Source organism: Cryptotermes secundus, unplaced genomic scaffold, assembly GCF_002891405.2.
Source record: "Cryptotermes secundus unplaced genomic scaffold, Csec_1.0 scaffold40, whole genome shotgun sequence".
Classification (NCBI taxonomy): Eukaryota; Metazoa; Arthropoda; class Insecta; order Blattodea; family Kalotermitidae; genus Cryptotermes; species Cryptotermes secundus.
In genome coordinates this window covers 472,376-493,183 of record NW_019730583.1, presented here as the reverse complement: position 1 = coordinate 493,183, position 20,808 = coordinate 472,376, and the positions used below count along the sequence as shown (strand labels likewise).

General features: G+C 42.0%; 1 protein-coding gene across 1 annotated transcript in view; it reads right to left on the bottom strand.

Annotated features, from left to right (window-relative positions):
- The window catches only part of LOC111866322 (putative mediator of RNA polymerase II transcription subunit 12), a 47,349-nt gene that overhangs the window by 2,560 nt on the left and 23,981 nt on the right, over positions 1-20,808 (bottom strand). The gene's annotated exons all lie outside the window — the stretch shown is intronic.

The following is a 20,808-nucleotide window of genomic DNA, read 5'->3' as shown; positions in this document are numbered from 1 at the left end:
TTATAACCTTGATTAACAGAAACTTGCGTTCCATTCTCACCAAATATTTGATAATTTTTTATTTCTGCAGTTCTTCTAGGTGATGCCTTGAGGCAGTGACATGAATTCTGTTGCTGTCAGATATAAAACTGAAATTTACTGTACATTGCAGCTGCATATTCAAATACAAAGCCTATTGAAATTCTCAGGATATAAAAAGTCTAAGAGAACAATGTATTGTAACAGCCTCTTCTATAATCCTTCTGCACGGAAATGAATTTTAGTTAGAGAAAACGTTTTGTCGCGGAGAAATCCTGGCATATGATAAATCGGTTGTGACCTCCATATCGTTGCGTTTCAGATAAACATGCGGAAGGCGAGTTTCTCTTGTGTATATGTCTGCGGGTTGCAGAAACCAGGGGAAATTTCAAGACACTGGCATTCAAATAAAATGATTTTGTATTTCACAGAAGGGAAGTGAATTGACACTAGAATGAGAGAAAATTACATAAATTGTGAGTCCATTATTCTTCTCCTAAATTAAAATGCACTCTGCATATATCGCGAAAAAGAATGTAAAATATTAAACTTCTACCACTTTGAAGGTTCAGAAAGTTATCTACGTTATTATGAATGGATGGAACTGAGAAAACTCTCCATTTTGTAACTAATTTTAACTTTCAGGTTCCATGACAGACAGTAAACAAGTGCAGAGCAATATGTGGCGAAATTGCCCAAGCTGTTAGTGTTCGCATGAGATTATATACAACAAAAGGCATTGTGTGGCGAGGTCATGGCAGTAAGCAGTTTCTGCTCAGAAGGTCGCGCCATAGCTCAAGCTGTTAGTCGCTGGCTTCCCACCGCGGCGGTCCGTGTTCGATCCCGGGTCTGGTCAAGTGGTATTTGTGGTGGAGAAAGTGGCGCTGGGGCGAGTTTTCTCCAAATACTTCGGTTTCCTCTGCCAATCTTCATTCCACGAAATTCTCCATCATCATAATCACCCAGGGCAAGCTACAATAGGCCAATCAGTGGCCGCCGTGCCGAGTGGACCTAGTAGGACTCCACCCCACAATGATCGAATTAAAAAAAAAATAGTTTCTGCACGCTATTTTATCCATCATTTTCTTCACATTCAGTAGATATTGGTTCTAAACCCAGCCACGAAAATTGCCTCCTGATTCATAGTCAATGATTTCCCGAGCGTCCCCAAGGAAATAGCAGAACCATATCGTACAGGATCAAGCACGCCTTGAGCTTTAAAGGAACAGTTTTATGTTCACCATGAAGGAGAAGACGAAGACGAAGGACAAGAAGAAAAGAAGAGAACATGGACTACCTTGCAAGATGCCGAGATCGTGGACAGCAAATATGCACATCCCTTCATTCTGATTTATATTCCAGGTTTACTCAACAATGCTGTAAGTTTGTCGAACTGTAAAACGTCGAATGATATGATTATCAGTGATTTGAAAGCATATAGAAGGAATTGATTGCGGCGTAATATAAGGTAGACCTACTGTCCTGGTATTTGTTTGGAGGGATTGAAGGTAGCCAGTCCCCGGGGTAAGATCCTGTCGAGCGCGAAGAAGAAACGCTGCACTCGACCCCAATATTCGGTTAACACACCAGATGACCCTTCCACTATGATAAGGAAATAATATATGTTAAGCTAAATAGTGTTAGTGTGATCAGCTCAAAGTGCACGAGAATGGCGGGGAGTGTAGCATGTATGACACAGATGAGAAATATAATAAAAATTTAATCACGAAACCTGAATGGAAGACAGAACTTTGGGGCACTTAGACGCATACCCGTATATGGGTGGAGAACATTACAATGGATTTTAATGGTACAACGTGCGATGTTGTGTTCTTAAGTCACACGGCTCAGAATAGCTTCCGCTGGCGGGCTACTGTGAAAGCAATAATAAATCTTGGGTTTTTTTTTTTTTTAGAATTTCTTTAATAGCTGAGCGACTGTTAGCTCTTCCGGGACTTTTTTTTTCACGGAGTTAGTTTGGTGTGCTCTACTTGAAGCAGCATTGCCAAACTTCGGTGTGTTTGGGCTTGGAATGGACTCTAGGACCTCTCAACAGATGGTCCTGAGAACCTCGAACTTTCGCTTATAATTAGAACCCTTGTTTGGCGGAGTCATGCCCCCCCCCCACAGCAGGAGGGCGTGGGTTCAAGAGGTTCTCACGATTGAGTCTGAGCGCGCAATTTGCTGCAATGCGTGTTCAGCACACCCACCCTCCGGCAACTTGGTAAGTGAAATGCCAAGCGGGTGATGAAACAATACGACCTGAAATAAGTAAAGTTTCTTTGTAAAGGTCGCTTGCAGTAAAGCTCAACGAAATTCAGTGAATAGTTCAGGGAGGAAAACACAAACATAACGTAATTAGTTAATTGGTTAATTATTTTATTACACGCCACTGCTAACACACCAAACAACTGCAACCAAATGTAAGGAGTATGGAATGGTGACTCCAATGAAGTACGTGTATTTTCACTCCTCTGTAGCATTTGGACCCACGTCCACCGCGAAAGTTCTAACGCCCAGAACTTCTCAGATGCCTGGGAAAGAAACGTGTACATATGTATATAGAGACCATCGTTTCCTTTGTTACACGTTTATAGGTCTTGTGTGGGCTTTCTGTTTGAACACGAGACAACAGTCGGCATCAGTCATGACCGGGCTGACTCTCTTTAGCCATACTGAAATGCACATTGGCAGATTTTGATAAGTAAACTGACCGAATCAATGTCAGAGTTAATATTTAATGATGCCATTTATCTGGCATTTTGGATGTAAAATTTTGTCTTTTCCATATTTTCTGCAGTTGATACAACGTAGCAAAATGACTAAAGAATCGGTCTATATTGTAACAACCGTTGCAAAGCAGTGCAAATCAACAAGAGAAAAATGAGATCAGTGTAGATTGTGAATTTCATTAAACAAAATATAAATATTAACTCTGTCAAGAGGCCAGCGCATAATGAAGGCCGCATGTGTCAATATTGACGTTTTGTGGATTCCAAGTCTTGCAAGTTTTACCCTGCATTCCTCCTTTGTTTTCACATTGTTTTGACAATGTTATTGAGGAGTATTGTCTTCTGGGATGTAGCGCCATGCAGTCCGGCAGGAGTGTAGTGACTTCTCTGAGGAAAGCACTGTCTCTGTCGAAGTGTAAGCCAAGCAAGAGACCTCCAAGAAGCGAGCTACATCTAGAACTTGCACAAGGAAGCAGGCGTTACTCTCTGTTTCTTGCTCCTTTGTTGCTGGCCCCACAATTCGATCCTGAATGTGGAGGCAGTAAGTTCCTTCGAAACAACGGTGAACTGCTGGACTACACGGCGCAATATTCCCGAAGTCAGTACTGCTCTTAGTCACCGCTGTGCAGACGGCAACTCCTTGCTCTTATTGGCTGAGTCTTACACGATACCAGGAAGTCGTGAGCAACAGGTTCGGAGCGTGCTGGAGCTCCGACACTCGTGAGAAGTGTGTGGAAACACAGGCACGGAGCAAACACCTTATTTCCCACCGTACAACTTAACCGCCTCTATAAACACATTACATTTTACTTTTTGTTTCACAAAATGAGGTCACGCGAAGTTCTTTCCCATAAAAATGTGAACCGCAGTGATGGAAGGTCTCAGTTTAAATCCCAACAGGAGCGTTTCAGTCTCTTCCTCACAACTTCTAGATCTACAGTGAATCTGTTACATTAACGGTTACCTGTTCCGAGGCTGGTTTCCGTAGGGCAATGCGGCAGGGACATGAAGTCAGTTGTACATGGACCTCTACCTCCACGCCATGTATATGCCTTCAAACACCGATATGAGTTAAATTTGATAATGAACCCAATTGCATCGCCTGTATGTTGTCATTAGTGCGGATCTAAGATAAATACAGACGCACAGGAAAGTCCTGGGGGGACTGAAGTTGGCGAGTGTCTTCAGTGGTAAAACTAGGGTTGATCCTGAGACATGTCCCACTGTACTGTAAACCGATATGAGGAATTAGAGACCCTCGTCTCCGAATATCCCGATTTAAAACAGAAAAAATTCCGGGATTTGCGGAAGGAATCCGAAAATTCTGACATGGTCCATCCCGGTCTGTCACAACACAGCGATACTAAGAGCCCTAATCTTCAAACAGAGGAACCACGACGTGATATACACTCATCTTCCTTTAAAGGTAAGAAGTATAAAGGACACGGACCACACTGATTCTAGATTAAAAAAGTTTTTAAACCACACTTTGTAAATAAAAAAGAATAAAAAGTAAAGCTATCCTTGTAATAGGCCGTGATGGCCCATAGAGTTGTGAGATGTTGAGGCTCCTACATTTTCTAGACAATCGGCTTAAAGATGGCGGCAAGGTTGTCAGCCCTACGCGCCGGCCGCCCTTTGCCCCCAAGAATATTCCTGGTACTCATTTCTGTTAGAGGCTGAGTCGACCCCAGGGCCATAGTGCGGCTGGAAGAATTAGGTCAATTGAAAAAAATCCAATGACCTCATCGGGACTTGAACCCGCGACCTCCCGGCTTGTAGCATAGTGCCATAACCAACTACGCTATCGCGTTGAAAATAGACTAATTATAATAATTTATAAACGTTTTAACAAATTCTTGCACATCGTAGTAATAGTTAAAGGGTAATATTTTATATTTATGACATTGTAATAGTAGTGCCTGTATGTATTGATATGTCCTTCTGAAGATGCTCGCTCCGACCGAAACATGTAAAGGATGAAATATTAAAAAACACAACATTTATCAATCACACTGGATGGCGTTAATAATCTTTTATAGGAATCCGAAAAATGTATGAAAATGGAAGCGAATGATAGGAATGGTTTCCTTTATACAATGTATACTCGTGTATGAGTCCTCTCGAAGTAACACTCATCTCAGTTTCTATTTTCCATTCAAACCGCAGGCCATTGTTGCTTGTTTTCAAAGCATCTGATACTCCTTCTGAGAAGCCAAGAAAGTCGCCCGAGATGACGAAGCCATTTCAGAAGGCAACAGTCGAACAGATGGCGGCCTGTACAGCACCGCCTCCGCCTGTGTCCTGTATCGACATCTTCGACAAAGGCAAAGAAATTAACACCTGTCCAACTTCCACATGATTTCTCCCGCACACATTATTTATTACGTCAGAACAGAAGAGAGTTTCAAAACAATAAAACAATAAGATATAATGTAAAGGAAGTGCGTTGCCAAGCGACCGTGTCCTCGTTTCTTTAGGTACAGTTGGACTGATCAGTGCTTTCTGCGAATTGAGTTCTAAGTTGAGTTCTGGGGAATGAGCAGCTCGGACAGTTCACTGGCCCGGGTTCGATCCCGGGTCTGGTCAAGTGGGATTTCCGGTGGACAAAGTGGCGCTGGGGCAGGTTTTCTCCGAGTACTTCGGTTTCCCTTGCCAATCTTCATTCCACAAATTGCTCCACAATCACCCTCATCTATCATCTGGGGCTGGTACAATAGGCCAGAAGTGGCCGCAGTACAAGGGACTTAGTCCCTCTCCACTAGCAAAAAAGAAAAATACTGTAGTGACTAAGTTACGAAGAGAACGATCGAAATTCGACTCACAGCAGGAGGATGGATACTTCTCTTCGCTACTGCGTTCATCTCGGTCCTTGAACACTTACAACCTTCTACCCAGTGGGTAGTGAGGGCTCTTTTTCCGCTGATAAAACCTGTGACTCTGAACACTCACCTCCATCTAGTGTCAAAGTTAATATGTGGAGATATACCACCGCTTCCCCATACGTCTTCATAATGCAGGGCTCCATGAAGCATAGCGACGAGTTTACCTCTTTGCATTTAAGGGTTCGGTGGGATCTCAGGTCTTCTATTACCGATTCTTACATATCGCCCGTTTGTATGCACAGGATAGGAAGGAATTGGGACCTTAGTTCGGACACCAATGTGACAACTTCTAGCCTATCAGTTTCGAACTTCGAATATGAGGAACGCTACTGGTAACATAAGAGAGGCATTTTGTCTCCTAGCATATATCGAAATTTGCCAGTTGCATACATTATATTGTGAGATAATGGGGAATGTAACACTCGTGGGAGTGATAAAAGTAATGAACACAAAATTTTAGCTTGAAATGTTTAAGAGAAGAGGCCACTTAGGAGACCTAGGTGTAGGTGGGAAAATAATATCAATAACTGTGCACTTCATTAGGTTAGAATTTACATTTTGTGATGCCGAGGTTTGACCCTCTGCTCCTACGTTCGGGCGTCCTATTCAAATTACGTACAATTCATACAGCACAGAACCCATCTGTTATACATTAATATTTTAGTCGCGCGTGTTCTCTCGCTACTCTTATTTCTACTTTGCACTCGTTCTCGCTTTCTATCATTTCCATTTCTCGTTATATTAATTGCATATATATTATATAATTTAATATATGATTATATATATATATATAGTTACTTGTTTAGTGACTATAGACGTGGTTTGGATAAACAGTTGCATTCATTGAACACTTACAAATCGTAATTGCAAACAACTATAGCGCCCTCGTTAATTCACACACTCAGCAGTTAACTACAGCAAGCACTAAATCTCCTGTCTGCGGTGTCTTCGCTAGTTGTTGTCTGGTGACCGCGTCCAACCCCGTAGATCCCTCAACTTCTGTGTTCACGTTCTTACTGACCGGTGACTGTCTCACAACTAACTAAAATTGTCCTGCTTATAACAACTCGGCACGGATCGCATAGAAAACATATCCCCCAACAGTTATTCTGTTGTTGCGTCAAGTGGCTGTCTCTCGGACCACGTAGAAAACAAGTCTGTTTGTGTGTGTTAGGAATCTGTTGCGACCATTACCTAGCAACGGCAGTTGTTTACAGAGTCATTACTTATCAACGGGTCTACATGCTACAATTTTCTTGTTTTCTGCTTTCTTTGGTTGTTATTGCAATCCAGCAATAGTACTAATAACTATTTCTTTAGTGATATTCCTAAACCTCTTGTCCAAACTCTGGTGTGTCCAAATCTTTGTTCTTTTACATCTCAATATGTGACTCCAGTCTCCTACTTTGGTACACATGGGGCAATTTCCCCGTTTATTGCTCTTAATAGCCCCCACCAGTCTCCAAACATTTATATTCTACGAGATTATTTCTCTCTTCGCTCTACATGGACATACGTAGTTCTACATATGCCTCTTTCTCATAGTTGCTCCTTAACTGGCATACAAGGTTCATGTCTCTCTCCCTCTCTCTCTGATCCTTGTTTAAATGGTGAAAATCTTGGAGAAATTAGTTTATGGCATGTATTGGATTTAACTGGTTTGTTGTAGACTGTATACCGGATCACTGGAGGTGGTAGCCTGGAGAACTTCTGTTTCACCTGCAAGAGAGTTTAATGTCAACATTTCTGGACACGCAGCCAGCTCCTGCATGTAGCATTGAAATGCCACTTGCCTTCGCCGTGAAGACGTCTCCACGGGTTCTGCTCATTAGTCAATGCATTGCACAAAGCTGCAAGACCGTAGGCCCACTGTCTTCTTCAGCACTCCAGCAAAATTCATTACATAAACTCCATACAGTATTTGCATGATGAACGCGGCTGCTGACAGTACGGTGGAAATGGCCCAGACGTCGAGTAACCCCCCCCCACAAGTCACAATTTTGCTACAGGATTATCAGAATCTGTTCCAATTACCGAAGATTTCACTGATAAATCTCTCTCCCTGCAAACCGGGGGAAGGGATATTTAATTCATCATGTTATAGTTCAGCATCATGTGGCTTATGATTTGATTCGCAGGGACAGTTTGTAGGTGCATCTCCTTGTTCTGTTAGTAGACAACTGGCGTGCTACGTTGTCACTTATCATAGATGTTACCTATATAACAAGTTTCAATTTTGTGAAGTCGTTATCAGGTAGTTTTTTTATTATTATTCTTAGTGGGGTGAGACTGAGTCCACTTGGTACTGCGGCCACTACTGGCCTATTGTACCTGCCTCAGATGATAGATGCTGGTGATTGTGGAGCAGTTCGTTGAATGAAGATTGGCAGGGGAAACCCAAGTACTAGGAGAAAACTAGCCCCAGCGCCACTTTGTCCACTACCAATCCCACATGACCAGACCTGGGCTCGCACCCGAACCGCCTCTGTAGGAAACCAGCGACTAACCGCCTGAGCTATGGCGTGGCCACCTTATCAGGTAGTTGCTTTCATGTGCCTAATTGCTGCACTGAATTGCTTTTTCTAATTAATTGTTTTAAATTCAATCCCCGTTCTTAAACACTTTGGCATGTACTCGTATAAGGGGAACTGAGGTGAAGCACCACACTTTCATATTGTCGGTACTGAAATGAGGGAGAGACCGGCCTAACACATTTATGAGGAGTCTCCAGTACTGAAGGCTGAGTGGGCTGAAGAAAAGAAAAAAGCTGTCTCGGCCAGGAAAGACCCTCCGGTCATGCAGTGCCTTAATTGTTCACAGTGTTGACTGAAAGAAACACTGCCTAATAGTGTAGCTGATAAGGAATACATCTTAAGGCCTTGGGTGTGATGTAAATACTTTCCAGGCGCGGAGTGCTACCGGTTGTCATCAGGCAGGGATACTGCAGAAACCTACCAGTACAGGTTACAGACAATTTCTCTGTTAGAAAGCGTTTTGTGCTGCAGCGCATACCTGACCATAAAGTCATAGACAACATTTTCGTCCACGAACCGCCGTAGGCATATCAGCACATTTCCGGCAGTTGAGAAGACGCTCTCAGTGATGAAGAACCTAAACGTCTTATTCGTTTTATTCTTGTGCGGTTTATTTACTGTCGCTATCAGTAGCTCGGGCTGCACGAAGTAGAATCACAAGGTAATTAATAAACAATGAACTGAAAATGATGTGGAAAGAAGTGGTTATGGCCTAATTTCGCGTAGAATCTCTTAATTTCCCTCGCGGGAAATCTCAGTCGGTATAACCAGTTTCCGACTAGAGACCTCGCACATAGGACTCAGAATTTGCCCATTCGGTCACAACGACTGGTGCCCAAGTGTTGACTGAACAGGTGTGCCGGCCATGCTCTTTTCGGCGATGCCTTGAAACAGCCCACGACAAATTCAGTAAACCCGGTGCATTCTGTCCGCATGTTCATTCATCAGAAATCGAGAGTCCGCGCTCTGTTTCCGTGAATGCTGAGTGTATGAGAATTTTGAAGTATGCCCTGTCAGTTTCGAACTGCATACGAATCGTATGCAGTTTCGTATCCTTTAAGCCTGCTCTGGTCCGAATAGTAACCTCACATTTATGTATGATTATTAGGGGATATTTTCTGATTTCAAGGAAATAGGAAATACCAATATTCAGAACTTGGATCAGGGAGTATAATTATTACATCTTCCTTGCAATAAATGCTTAACGCATTATCGATTTTTAATTTCTGTACATTCTTTCCACAAAATTCATGTCTGTTCACTCAGCAATTTTAATCTCTAAAATTTCTTGACGTATTTCAATTAAAATCATTATTGAGGTCTACACTACAAGTTATCGGATCACTTCCCCCACCCAATTTTTTTGCGTACAAGTCACTTACAGACCCAGTTTTACATAAAGCCAAATTAGACAACCCAGTGGTTAAAATCGTATTAGTAAAGTAAAACAGATGTGATTAAGATGTACGACTTTTTAAAAACATTCTTATAATATCGTGAATATCTGACGAATTACCGCTCAAGGAAAAGTAGTCCCTTACTCTGCAGTACAATTAGCTTCGCAGCTTGCCCATCAAGGGCATAAAAAGTGTGAAAAATATCAGAGAACACATTTAGAGCGCGTCTTTCAATCCGTAAGAAGTTTGGACTGAAATTGTTTCAGGCGTTGACTGTGAGCCGATTGAACACACTTTAAACCTCTACACTATTTAACCACTCGAAAAACTGGGTCTGCAGTAAAGCATTAACTTCATATTCGGAAGGTCCTGTCTCACCCATAAAATTGTATGTTCTGGCCTCAGGTTTCTTGTCTTTTTCCTCAGTCCTTCAGTCAAATGTCGTGGATAACACATTGAAATACCCTTCCTGCTTTTCTCATGCCATCTCCGCGTGTTCACGGAGCTTTGATATTGGGAATCATCTGCAAAACTTCATCTTGCTCTTCAGACACACACAATCATAAGGTAATTACACACAAACTCCTTTGTTCGAATCTTCGCAACAGCAGTTTTCGGGATTTTCCTCGATAATTATAATTGTTTTGACAATTATGTAGGCATTTTCTTTTTACCTGTTTCTTGCGAGAAGAGGAATTCTTGATTTATTTGCAAATATATCCTTTTATAGAGCAGTGGTAGCTTTTTGCACCGTTTGTTGGAACGTTGAGCGTCGCGAATTCGTGTGATTCTCAGAACGAACTGTGATTTTTTTCTCTCTAAATATTGACCGACTCTTCTTTGTAACTGAGGCGAGTTTAGTTTTCTTCGATATAAATGCCTGGTTTAGGCTACATTCCTTATTTTGAAAAAATAAAAATAGGCTTATGACATCACGTTGCTGCCTATGTATCCCCATCTATCGGCTTTACAATACCTGATCCAGTCTTCATAAAAATTGGTACGCATGTCATGACACCTGAGCCCATCTTAATTGCGTACTTCATAAATCCCTCCCATCAGTCTATGTGTCTATATGTAAAATGTTACCGCGGTAACGAATACGCAAGCAACAATAGAGGGATTGTTGGAAGCGTCGTCTTCTATGCGGTCAGTGTCGTATCACAGGAAAGTGAGCGATCAGTTCTTCACAGAAATATTTGTTAAAATATTATTTCAACAATTCTACCCAGTAAAGGAATAGATAATATAGAAATAAACCAGTAATAAAGGAAGTAAGACACAAAATATCTTGAGGCGAAATTTAAATATTTAACGTTGAATGCCAAATGGAAAGTTGTTGGGCGCCTTGCGGACAAGTGTTAATATGAACAATTTTTCTTGTTTTGGTATGTGGAACTCAGACCCAGAATTTGTCCGCGCATTTTAGTTACACTCTATATAAAAATACGACTAATTCTGGATGTGTTCAGGAATCTTAAGTGCAGTCTAGCGGACAAATAAGCCTGCAGAATGCTCTGTCATCTCCGTTGCTCTTGTTCACTCGGAAGACACGTCACAGCACTTCGTGTTACAAACCGCATTAACGTCCCTGACACCCTCAACCTCTACACATCGAACTGCATATCTCGAAAGAGCTAGCCACAAAGACACAACCAAACTAGGCGCCAGACCGCTGTGAGAGAAGTGAGGATTTCCTTTGAATGCCATGGACTCGTACAAACACTGAAGGAATAATAAATTAAAACCTGTACAAGACGTCCACCAGTGTATACCGATAAATAAATCTGTGAGCATAAATCTAAAGAAGACTTAAATATATGCATATATTTATGAATTAATACGAGTGTTGCTAATACTATAAGTAACTAAATACTAAGATAAGACAACTGGGAGCGATAGCATAAAATTAATAACAAGTCAATAAATTAAAACCAATTACATAAAAAAATTAAAGTTAGCCGAGGTATACACATTTGTAGTTAATGAAAACACTAGAAGTATATATAATAGGATGGTCTGCAATGTCAAGTTTCGTGAGAATGTATAGGTCGATTTAATAGCTATTGGGACTGGTAAATTCAAAGGCGCGCCGATCACAGTGGCTGCGCGGTAGACATACAGATAGACAGGCAGACAGACACACAGACGCAGACTCTGTATATTAGGAGCATATTCTAATAAAAATTATGAAAGTGAGCTGAAAGTGATTTCAAGATTTGCATCAACAGACAATTTCGTCAATATAATATATTTCAAATCCCAAATATTCGTCAGAGATTCAGAAGGCTCGAGCTGTTGCCACTTTGACATTCGGCACTTTGGCGTTCGTGGTTAAGATGCTTCTGAACAAATCGTTATAAGAAAAGGACTTCTCCCACACATACACAGAGATCGCTCTATGAAGAACATTATTTCCAAAGGATAACTCCATCAAAATTCTCTACCAATTTTTTTATTTCTCCTTCCGACTTCTACGTCAGCCTGTACTAGCATTCATTTAGTTATTTTGTTCTGTTTCTTAATTTATTTACTGACATTCATCAGCTAGATTGCTTATTTCAAATATGATGTGTCTGGACATTATCCATCGTCATTTTTTTATCTAAAACGCCGTCTTGTTTGTATTAAAACTAATGTAGTACCATAGCGGCCTCCGTAGTCTAGGGGTAACGTTCCCACCTCATGAGTCAAGGTACGCGGGTTCAAACCCGGCGGAGGTCGTGGAATTTTTAAGGACGGAAAAATTCAGGGAACAAGTCCTCCGGGAGGGACTTTAAGCCGTTGGTCCCGTGTCGTAGCTTTACGGCACGTAAAAGATCCTCATGTCTCTAGGAGACCTCTGAGCAAAATTAGGTAACAATTTCCCTCCCAAGTAGTTTCCAATGCCTCTGGGAGATGGGAGAAATATCGGGTTAGGAGACCCGACCTCGTTGGCTGAACGGGGCTGATAGCGTGCACCAATACCGGTAGGGTATGGCGACAGTAGAAATTAAAGGGGGACGCACAATGGACCAATAACTGTTCTAAGTGCATGGGGAAACCCACCCCCTCTAATAATAATAATGATAATAATAATAATAATGTACCATCGTCACAGACTTTTACATCTTATTCGCATTGCTTATCTACCGTTGCGAATAAGACAATGAGAACGACAAATGTAATTGTGACGTTCTCCAATGTACTGTCCCGGCAGTCGCTTGGGAGTGACTTGGAATATCATAAGATATTTTTGTAAAATAATTTTTCTTTGCGAGAGGTTCGATCCTTCTGAATAACAGGTAGAACCACAGCATTCGCTCAGAAGTGTGTAAGTCCCTTCTTTATGTGCTTATCCCTTCCGATTAGTTTTTCTTGTTACGTCCAGATGCTTCATTTAATAAGCTTAGTTTATTTTAAAACATATGCAGTAGACTGTATGCTCTTTCTTCGGAAGAAGATATAAGGTTCGTGAAGGGATGTGAATTGCTTCACTACGAAATAAATTAAGTCTGTTCAACTCCTGCCACACTCTCACACAAATTGTGACGAAATGTTTCAGTCGTTCATACGGAAATCTTGCTTAATGGCCAGTATGTTTCTTTTTCCATAATGACACATATCCTGTGTTACAACACGGAAAGATTGTTACAGCTTGCGCGTTATCTATCGTTCCCAGAGCGAAATGAAATAGTGAATAAGGGATCTGATTAACCTAAATTTAATACAATGCATGGGTCAACGATAGCAATTCCCTATTATATAGGGAAGCTTAAACTTAGGCTTAAATCCACAGCTGAGAGAAATTGCCGTGCAGGTAAGCACTGAAACATGAAAGGGTTTGGGAGATATGGTAAAGAAGCTCCTCTTATTCTCAACAACGCGATGGTCCCCTGGGAAGGAACCCCCTCGTACACATCGCATAGCAGGTTACTGGGCCCCAAATCTTTTCTGAACGTAGCTGTAAGAATGGAAAATTTACACCCTCGTCGTCCAACCACTTTACTGACAGAGGTAACACTTCTCGACAAAGCAGTGTCACCAGAAAGCGAAATCAAATTGTCACAATTAAGCATTTCCATGTCCGGCGGGTTCACATAAAACAACAGAGCTGTGTTTCCATTTGAATTATAGTTGCTTATTACCATGGAAATAAAAATTCAGAAACTCACATCCGTTAGATCTGTCAGCGTAAAAGATATTTTCAGTTTCGCTGAGTACCTCGAGGTGAAAGCGTACGAGACATGTATCAGAAGTATTGTGAGACACCTCCAGACTTCTGGGAGTAAACGTATGGGATTTGCACAGTCCTGATTACTTCCCCGACTGCGTGGCAACACAAAACTGCTACTAGTAAGTTGCAGCATTCATTATATTGTAAATAACATTGTAAGTAACACAAGTAGTTGACACAGAGTCATTAAATAAATTATAAATTGGTGTTCAACAGTTTATGATCAGCATATGTTCCGTAGAAGTGTCATGGGGTCAACTCGCTCATTTGTTTAACCGATTTCTCTCCCATATTAGGCTCGAAGCGTTTGCCTAGGCAAAGCGTTATTCCAGCGGCTAATGTATTGGGTCACTTGCCTGAACTCTTCGTTTCATGTTGAGTCGACAAGAAATTGCGACACAAATTTTACATGAGATTTTTCTTCTTTTTCTAACTAACTAAACAGCTAAATAAATGACACGAAACATCCCTTGCAAAATCAAAATATGCGGGGCTGGTCAAAGAAACTTCTAGAAACTTCACTGAGGAAACGTGCATAATCCACACTGAGAGTTTCATAGTTCTTACCCTGCTCTTCTCTATTCTTTGGTAGGTTAATAACATCAAAGAAAATAAGATGGTTTCAATATATAACATACATTTAAAGATATGAAAATGCATGTAGAATTTCCATTTAAAACTTGAAGAGAAAGAAGTCAGGAGACCTAAGCATGAATGGAAGAATAATATTAAAATGGATGTTGAAGAAGCAGGATATTAAGATATGGACTGGATTCATGCACCACACGATAGACAAGAGTGGCACGCTCTTGTAAACATAGTAGTAATACTTCAGGTCACAATAAATATTAGGAAATCCTTTGACCATCTGAGTGACTGTTGACTTCTTAAGAACGGGGCTAGATCGTCAGTGCAGAAACTCACCAGTTAACCAGTCGTGAGCCAGATAAATTGTATCTTGTATGCGGGAGGGAGGATTCCAGAGTTGTTAGCCTCAAAGGCTAACTCCAAGATCGAGCTAAATATCCGAAAGAAGACAAAATGAGACTGAAGTCAATGCAATGGCTCCCCGGAAGGGACGCCGCGTGACCCGGCGGAGAGGCACCGAGGAACAGAAGGAATGAGTCGTGGAGAGAGCAAGCACCCCCCAAGATATATAGGCTATATGTTCCTCCGAATCGTTGAAGTTCTGCAGGGCTACATGACGTCCCAACCCAGAAGACAGAATTCCTCTTACTGTTTTAACACTGAGATACATTAACTAAATTAACAGAATGTTCCGCTACAACTTAATTTCCGTGGTCAATACTGAGTCATAAAATAATCGGATACATTAACATAAATCGTCGCTTTCACAGTGCTGTAAGCTTCCAAGAAATTTCTCCGTCATTTCTCCTTCGTTACTCACGTTGTGCGCTATCTGTAGACCTGGTAAAGTACATAAAACAAGCCCCCCCTCCACCGCCGTCTTCATTCAAGCAGCTAAGAATCAATGACATTTTTAAGGCTGCGTACACACTTTCTCGCAAATCAGAGAAAGTTCTGCAACCGTAAACATTACACACTGTTTCAAAAGTTTGTGTCAGTTGTTAGGATACCTCTACACCCCAGTTAAATGTAATTCTTCCACTATTCCCTTAAATATTCCAGTCTTCCGTTAAAGGAAAAGTTGTCCCTGTGCTTACTAATTAAGCGCTAAGCCATGAAGGCGTATGGGAGAGTGGATGTATAGATCCACGTTTTCTTTACCTCGGCATTAGCTGGAGGTGAGTGGTCAGCTTGACGCCCCTGACGCTTTAACCTCGGGGATACCCATTGGATATGAATTTGGGCGAGCCCCAGAGCCTGTCTGGACGATATGGAGAAGTGAAAATTCTTGCTCCCACTGGGACTCCAAATCCGACTTCTTGGTCGTCCAACCCATAGCCAGTCGCTATACTGACTGCGCTAGCCCGGCTCTCCAAATTTTCCGTTAACTCTTCTGAATCCAGTTTCCCGTAATTCAATGCTGATTGTGTACGTCGGGTATTTACTCAAGTTACTTCTTATCGAATGCGCATAAGCACCCACTGTGATAAGGGAATGCCCATCGCTTTATCCGTTGGCATTCGTATGCTGAATTAAGCCCATGGAGCAGAATCGTTATTTGGAAATCAGTCGAGAAATTCCAAACTCTTTATAAACCCTGAAGGGAAGTTACCATGCTTACAAAGGCCTGACACTGGACCCTGCCCTCAGCCAGATCCATCCAGCTCACACCTTCCCACCTTATTTCCTCAATGCCTATTTATATTTGCCATCTAGCCCGGGACTTTCGAAGTGGCCTCTTCTCTTCAGATTTTCCGATCATTAGATGAATATGATTAGGCAGGCGTCTATTAAAATCTCTCGGTCAAATATAACTCCCGGAGACGTTTGTTCGTTAGTACTACCTGCTTTCACAGGACGCAAAACATGCTAAACAAAACGAAAATACAGTGCGGCTGTGCTCTATGCAAATCGGAAACTCTGCTGTATAAATGGGGCGGATGCGGTAAGATGAACAGCGCAACAAGACTCGCGAAGGACACCAAGGCCGAATGCAGACGTTGCCGACACGTTACAATATATTCTCGCTTTATGAGAAAAGTTTGAAATAATGCGAATCCTAAATCCCAGAAATCCCTTTTACTTCATACTTACTCGCGTCAGAAAACCTGTCTTGAATTCTGCGAGACCTTTAGAACGCATCCTCGCATAACATGCGACCGCACTGTAAGTGAAAATTTTATACCGTATTAATGGACCTACTTACTGTTTGCTATGTATGGATTATGTTCTTAGTATGAGCGTCTTTATTGCAACATTGAAATTAATTGGAATGTTACAGCGCTTGAAAGGGGCACGCGGTAGCGTAGTTGGTTGAGACACTATTTTACAAGCCGGAAGGTTGCGGTTCGAATCCCGGTGAGGTCATTGGATTCTTCAGTTGACATAATCCTTCCAGCCGCGCTGTGGTCCTGGTGTCGACTCAGCCTCTAACAGAAATGAATACCAGGAATCTTCCTAGGGGTAAAGGGCGCCCGGCGCGTTAGGCTGACAACCTCACCGCCATCTGTGAGCTGATTGTCTAGAAAATGTGGGAGCCTCGACGTCTCACGACTCTATGGGCCTTCACGGCCCGTTACAAGGACACTTTTACTTCTTTTTGTAACAGTGTATGAGAGCTGTAAGCGCTCTCTATTTCCTCCCTCTTATTTTGTAATTTCTGAGTTGGTCTTGTAAAATTTTTCCACCTTATTTTATTTATTATTCTCTACAAAATTTAACACATCTATTTTAATGTTAGGCTCAGTTATTTTCGGACATGCGTCTCTTAGCCACCCTGTACAGTCATCTCGTCCCAAGGTCGCAAGGAGCTGCGAGCGGTTAACCCGGCATCCGTATGTCACTTTCCAGTGTCCCTCCAGGGGTCGTAGTAAGTGCTAACTTTCTTACAGCTGATGCCTCTTAGCAGTCATAAGTTAGTCTTTATGTGCACTCGAATAAAAGAATGTCATATGAGAATAATTTGGCAAGAAGCGATAGTGGCCTGTCTTAAGGTCCTGTCTTAGAATTTTCTTGAGAATCTGGGGGAATCCATCGAAGCATGTAACCGATCTCTATTCAGACCTGACAAATTCAAACTTAGACAGAGCTGAAGAAAATCGTCTTCTGGGTTTAGGCGCCGTGTATTCTTCGTTCTGGCCGGCGTTTCGGAGGAACGTATCGCCTCCATCTTCAGAGCAGTTGAATGGATTGGAATGCAGAGAGCAGTAGCTACAGCTACGAAGAATACATGGCGCCTAAACCCAGAAGACGACTTTGTTCATAGTCATCGCCGTGAAAACCTCAAAACTTACTTAGACAGAGCTGTTTGCCGTCATACTAATCCTACGAATATTATGTTTTTCTATGACCAACAGCAATGTTCTTCAAAATAAAATACAACAGAGGTTAACATTTCAAGTGCAAAGCCATTTGTTAAACAGACGTTATGTATAGGGAATTCGCAAGTACGATTTAATATCGGTTTTGCCAAATCAACTTTCCACACAGTGAAGCCCCTTCATACATCTTAACGACGCAGCATTACTCAGCAAAAAATTCAGTAAAATTAAAATCTTCATTATCGAAGTTCTCCAAGGATCTCCTGGAAAATCTTCGCGGAGATCGTGGGGTAAGAGTAGCGTAGTTTTGAAATCGCTGGTTTATACTATCATGACCTAGTCTCAAGAGTCTCGTTCTGTGAACATGGTTGCCCTCATTGAGAGGTGTTTATTGCGCATCCCTTGATATATGTTTATGTGACGTTCATGTCAGTGGTTCTCGGCCAACCTGCAGCACTGCTTATTGTTTCGCCCACTTAGGATTAATTTTGTGTACATTGATTGGCATCGGCAATTGTTTTCTATTTCACGGGTCGCTACTTTTGTTCTTCGGGTCGCGGTTTCTCTCTCATGTTGCCAACTTTACGGCTGTTCCCATATTCTGGAAGCGCCGGCAGCGAAATACGCTACATTCTCCAGTCAAGTTACAGCCCTCTTATAATTGATATTTCACTCAGAGAATCAGTGTTTGGATGCAAGTAGTCTGTTACAAAGGAGGCAGCAAAGAAAGCGAAAGAAGCAAGGTATTTGTCAAAACTTCTAAATGCTTCCCGTTTTAAACAGTATCTGGCGGAAATTATAAAACTTGGTGATCTCTTTCCGGACAGGACTTCCAATTGCGTAGATCTAGAGAGCTTGCAAATGACCGGACATAATCTAGAATGTTATCGCTATGCTCATGTTTGTAATTTGCTGCACACGCACAGGGACACGATATTTCATGCAAAAATTACAGATTTTTCTTCCATCAGCAGAGTCACACAGTCTCACCTCTACCGGTACCGAATATCAACTGCTTAAGCAGGAGGTCTCCAGTTCTGATCTCGGTTGGAGGTACCATGATTGAGGATGCTCCTGGTATTCTTCAGTCACTTTTGCCTCAACTTACACAAATACAGCATGACTACTTTCCATTCCATCATTTTTAATCGTCATATTAAATAAAATGACCACTGAAGTTGACAAATCATCGTTAAATGAATCAAAATCGCAATGGATTCGGAAAGTAGTATTAATTTCGCACAGCAGCCATGTTGTTACGTTATAGTCAAATAAAAATATAAAATGGTATACGAAAGACAAGACTCAAACAGACAGTTGTTTTCCATTACTTTTTTCAGTTCTCAAGGCCGCGGCATACCTCAAGCGGTTAGTCGCTGGCTTCCCACCTCGGCGGCTCGGGCTCGATCCAGGGTCTGGTCAAGTGGAATTTGTGGTGGACAAGGTTGGGCTGGGAAGGGGTTTCTCCGAGTACTTCGCTTTCCCCTGCCAATCCTCATTCCACCAAATTATCCATCATAATCACCCGGGGCAGGCTACAAGAGGCCAATCAGTGGTCGCCGTGCCGAGTGGACCCAGTTGGACTCCACCCCCCATTAAGCGAATTAAAAAAAATTAATTCTTCAGTTCTCCCTGGTGAACATAACCTCTTCGTCCCATATTTCTGAGTCACCCTATGCTAACGTACACCAGACTCATTCGGCACCATGTAATCACCTCAACTTGTTCTGATGTCGGTACAGTAAATAAATTAGTTGAAAACATGAACAGCTGCTTATTCTGAAATTAAACACAGTGCAGACCGCAGAAAGTCAAGCGACCTTTCGAAGTAACACGTCCCCTCCTTCGGCAGGATCGAAGAATAATCCAGACAAGAAAGCAGCATGACTCCACATGTTTGTGACCCAGGATGTGGAACACTTCATAACCACCGCTGTGAGATCCTCAGATCCTAAACATGATTTTCATTTCCATGTAATCTGTAGACGGAAAGAGAACCGCTGACATGCTGCTTTCTTACTGTAAAATATAGAAGACAGATAACCCCCAAGGTACCGAGAATAATTTCCATATAGCCTGTCTGTAACATTCACAAGAGTTGAAAAGCAAGTGCGAAGCAACAGCAGTAGCCACTTCTTGACCCGCGCGTGAGTTCCAGTCACGACTCCGGGTTTGCTACTGCATGTCCTTATCAGCTACTCTATGAATTGGTTAGTATTATTACTTCCCTCGGCTATGGGAACTGATAAGAAAGGTAAAGCTATCCGTGTACCAGGCCGTGAAAGCCCCTAGGGTTGTGAGACGTCGAGGCTCCCACATTTTCTGGACAATCGGATCACAGATGGCTGTAAGATTTTCAGCCTTACGCGCCGGCAAACCCACTACCACCAGGAAGATTTCTGGTACTCATTTCTGTTAGGGGCTGAATCGACCCCAGGGATATATTGCGGCTATATTGCTGAATTTTGTAAATTGAAAAACCACCTCATCGGGACTGGAACCAGCGACCTTCCGGCTTGTAGCATAGTGCCTCAACCAAATATGCTACCGCGTGCCCCATAGAAACTGATACACAACTGAAATTACTGAGTAGCACGGGCCTGGTATTCTCATCTTGTTGCACAGAATAACTCGACCTACATTTCGGGCTTTAGTGGTGTCGCTCGGGAGGTCTGAGGGACAAATCACGGAACAGGTGGCACGAGTCACTTTCAATTTCCTCACTTCGTAATCCCCAACTGATCCAAACGTCATTTTAACCGCCGCCATAAGCCTGGAGCAAACAAGACTTTGACATTCATATTAACTGACATTTTAAGGTACGTATAGTAAAGTCTGTGTAGGTAAACATTTGTCTGATAAATTTCCTATCCAGAATGGTTTAAAACAAGGAGTTGTTTTATCGCCACTCCTTTTCAACTTTGCCTTAGAATATGCACTTAGGAAGGTCGAGGGAAACCAGGTAGGACTGAAATTAAATGGGACATATCAGCTGTTGGTCTACGCTGATGATATGAATCTACTGGGTGATAATGTAGATACCATAAAGAAAAACACACAAACTTTAATTGACGCAAATAGAGAGATTGGTCTAGAAGTAAACACAGAGAAAACTAAG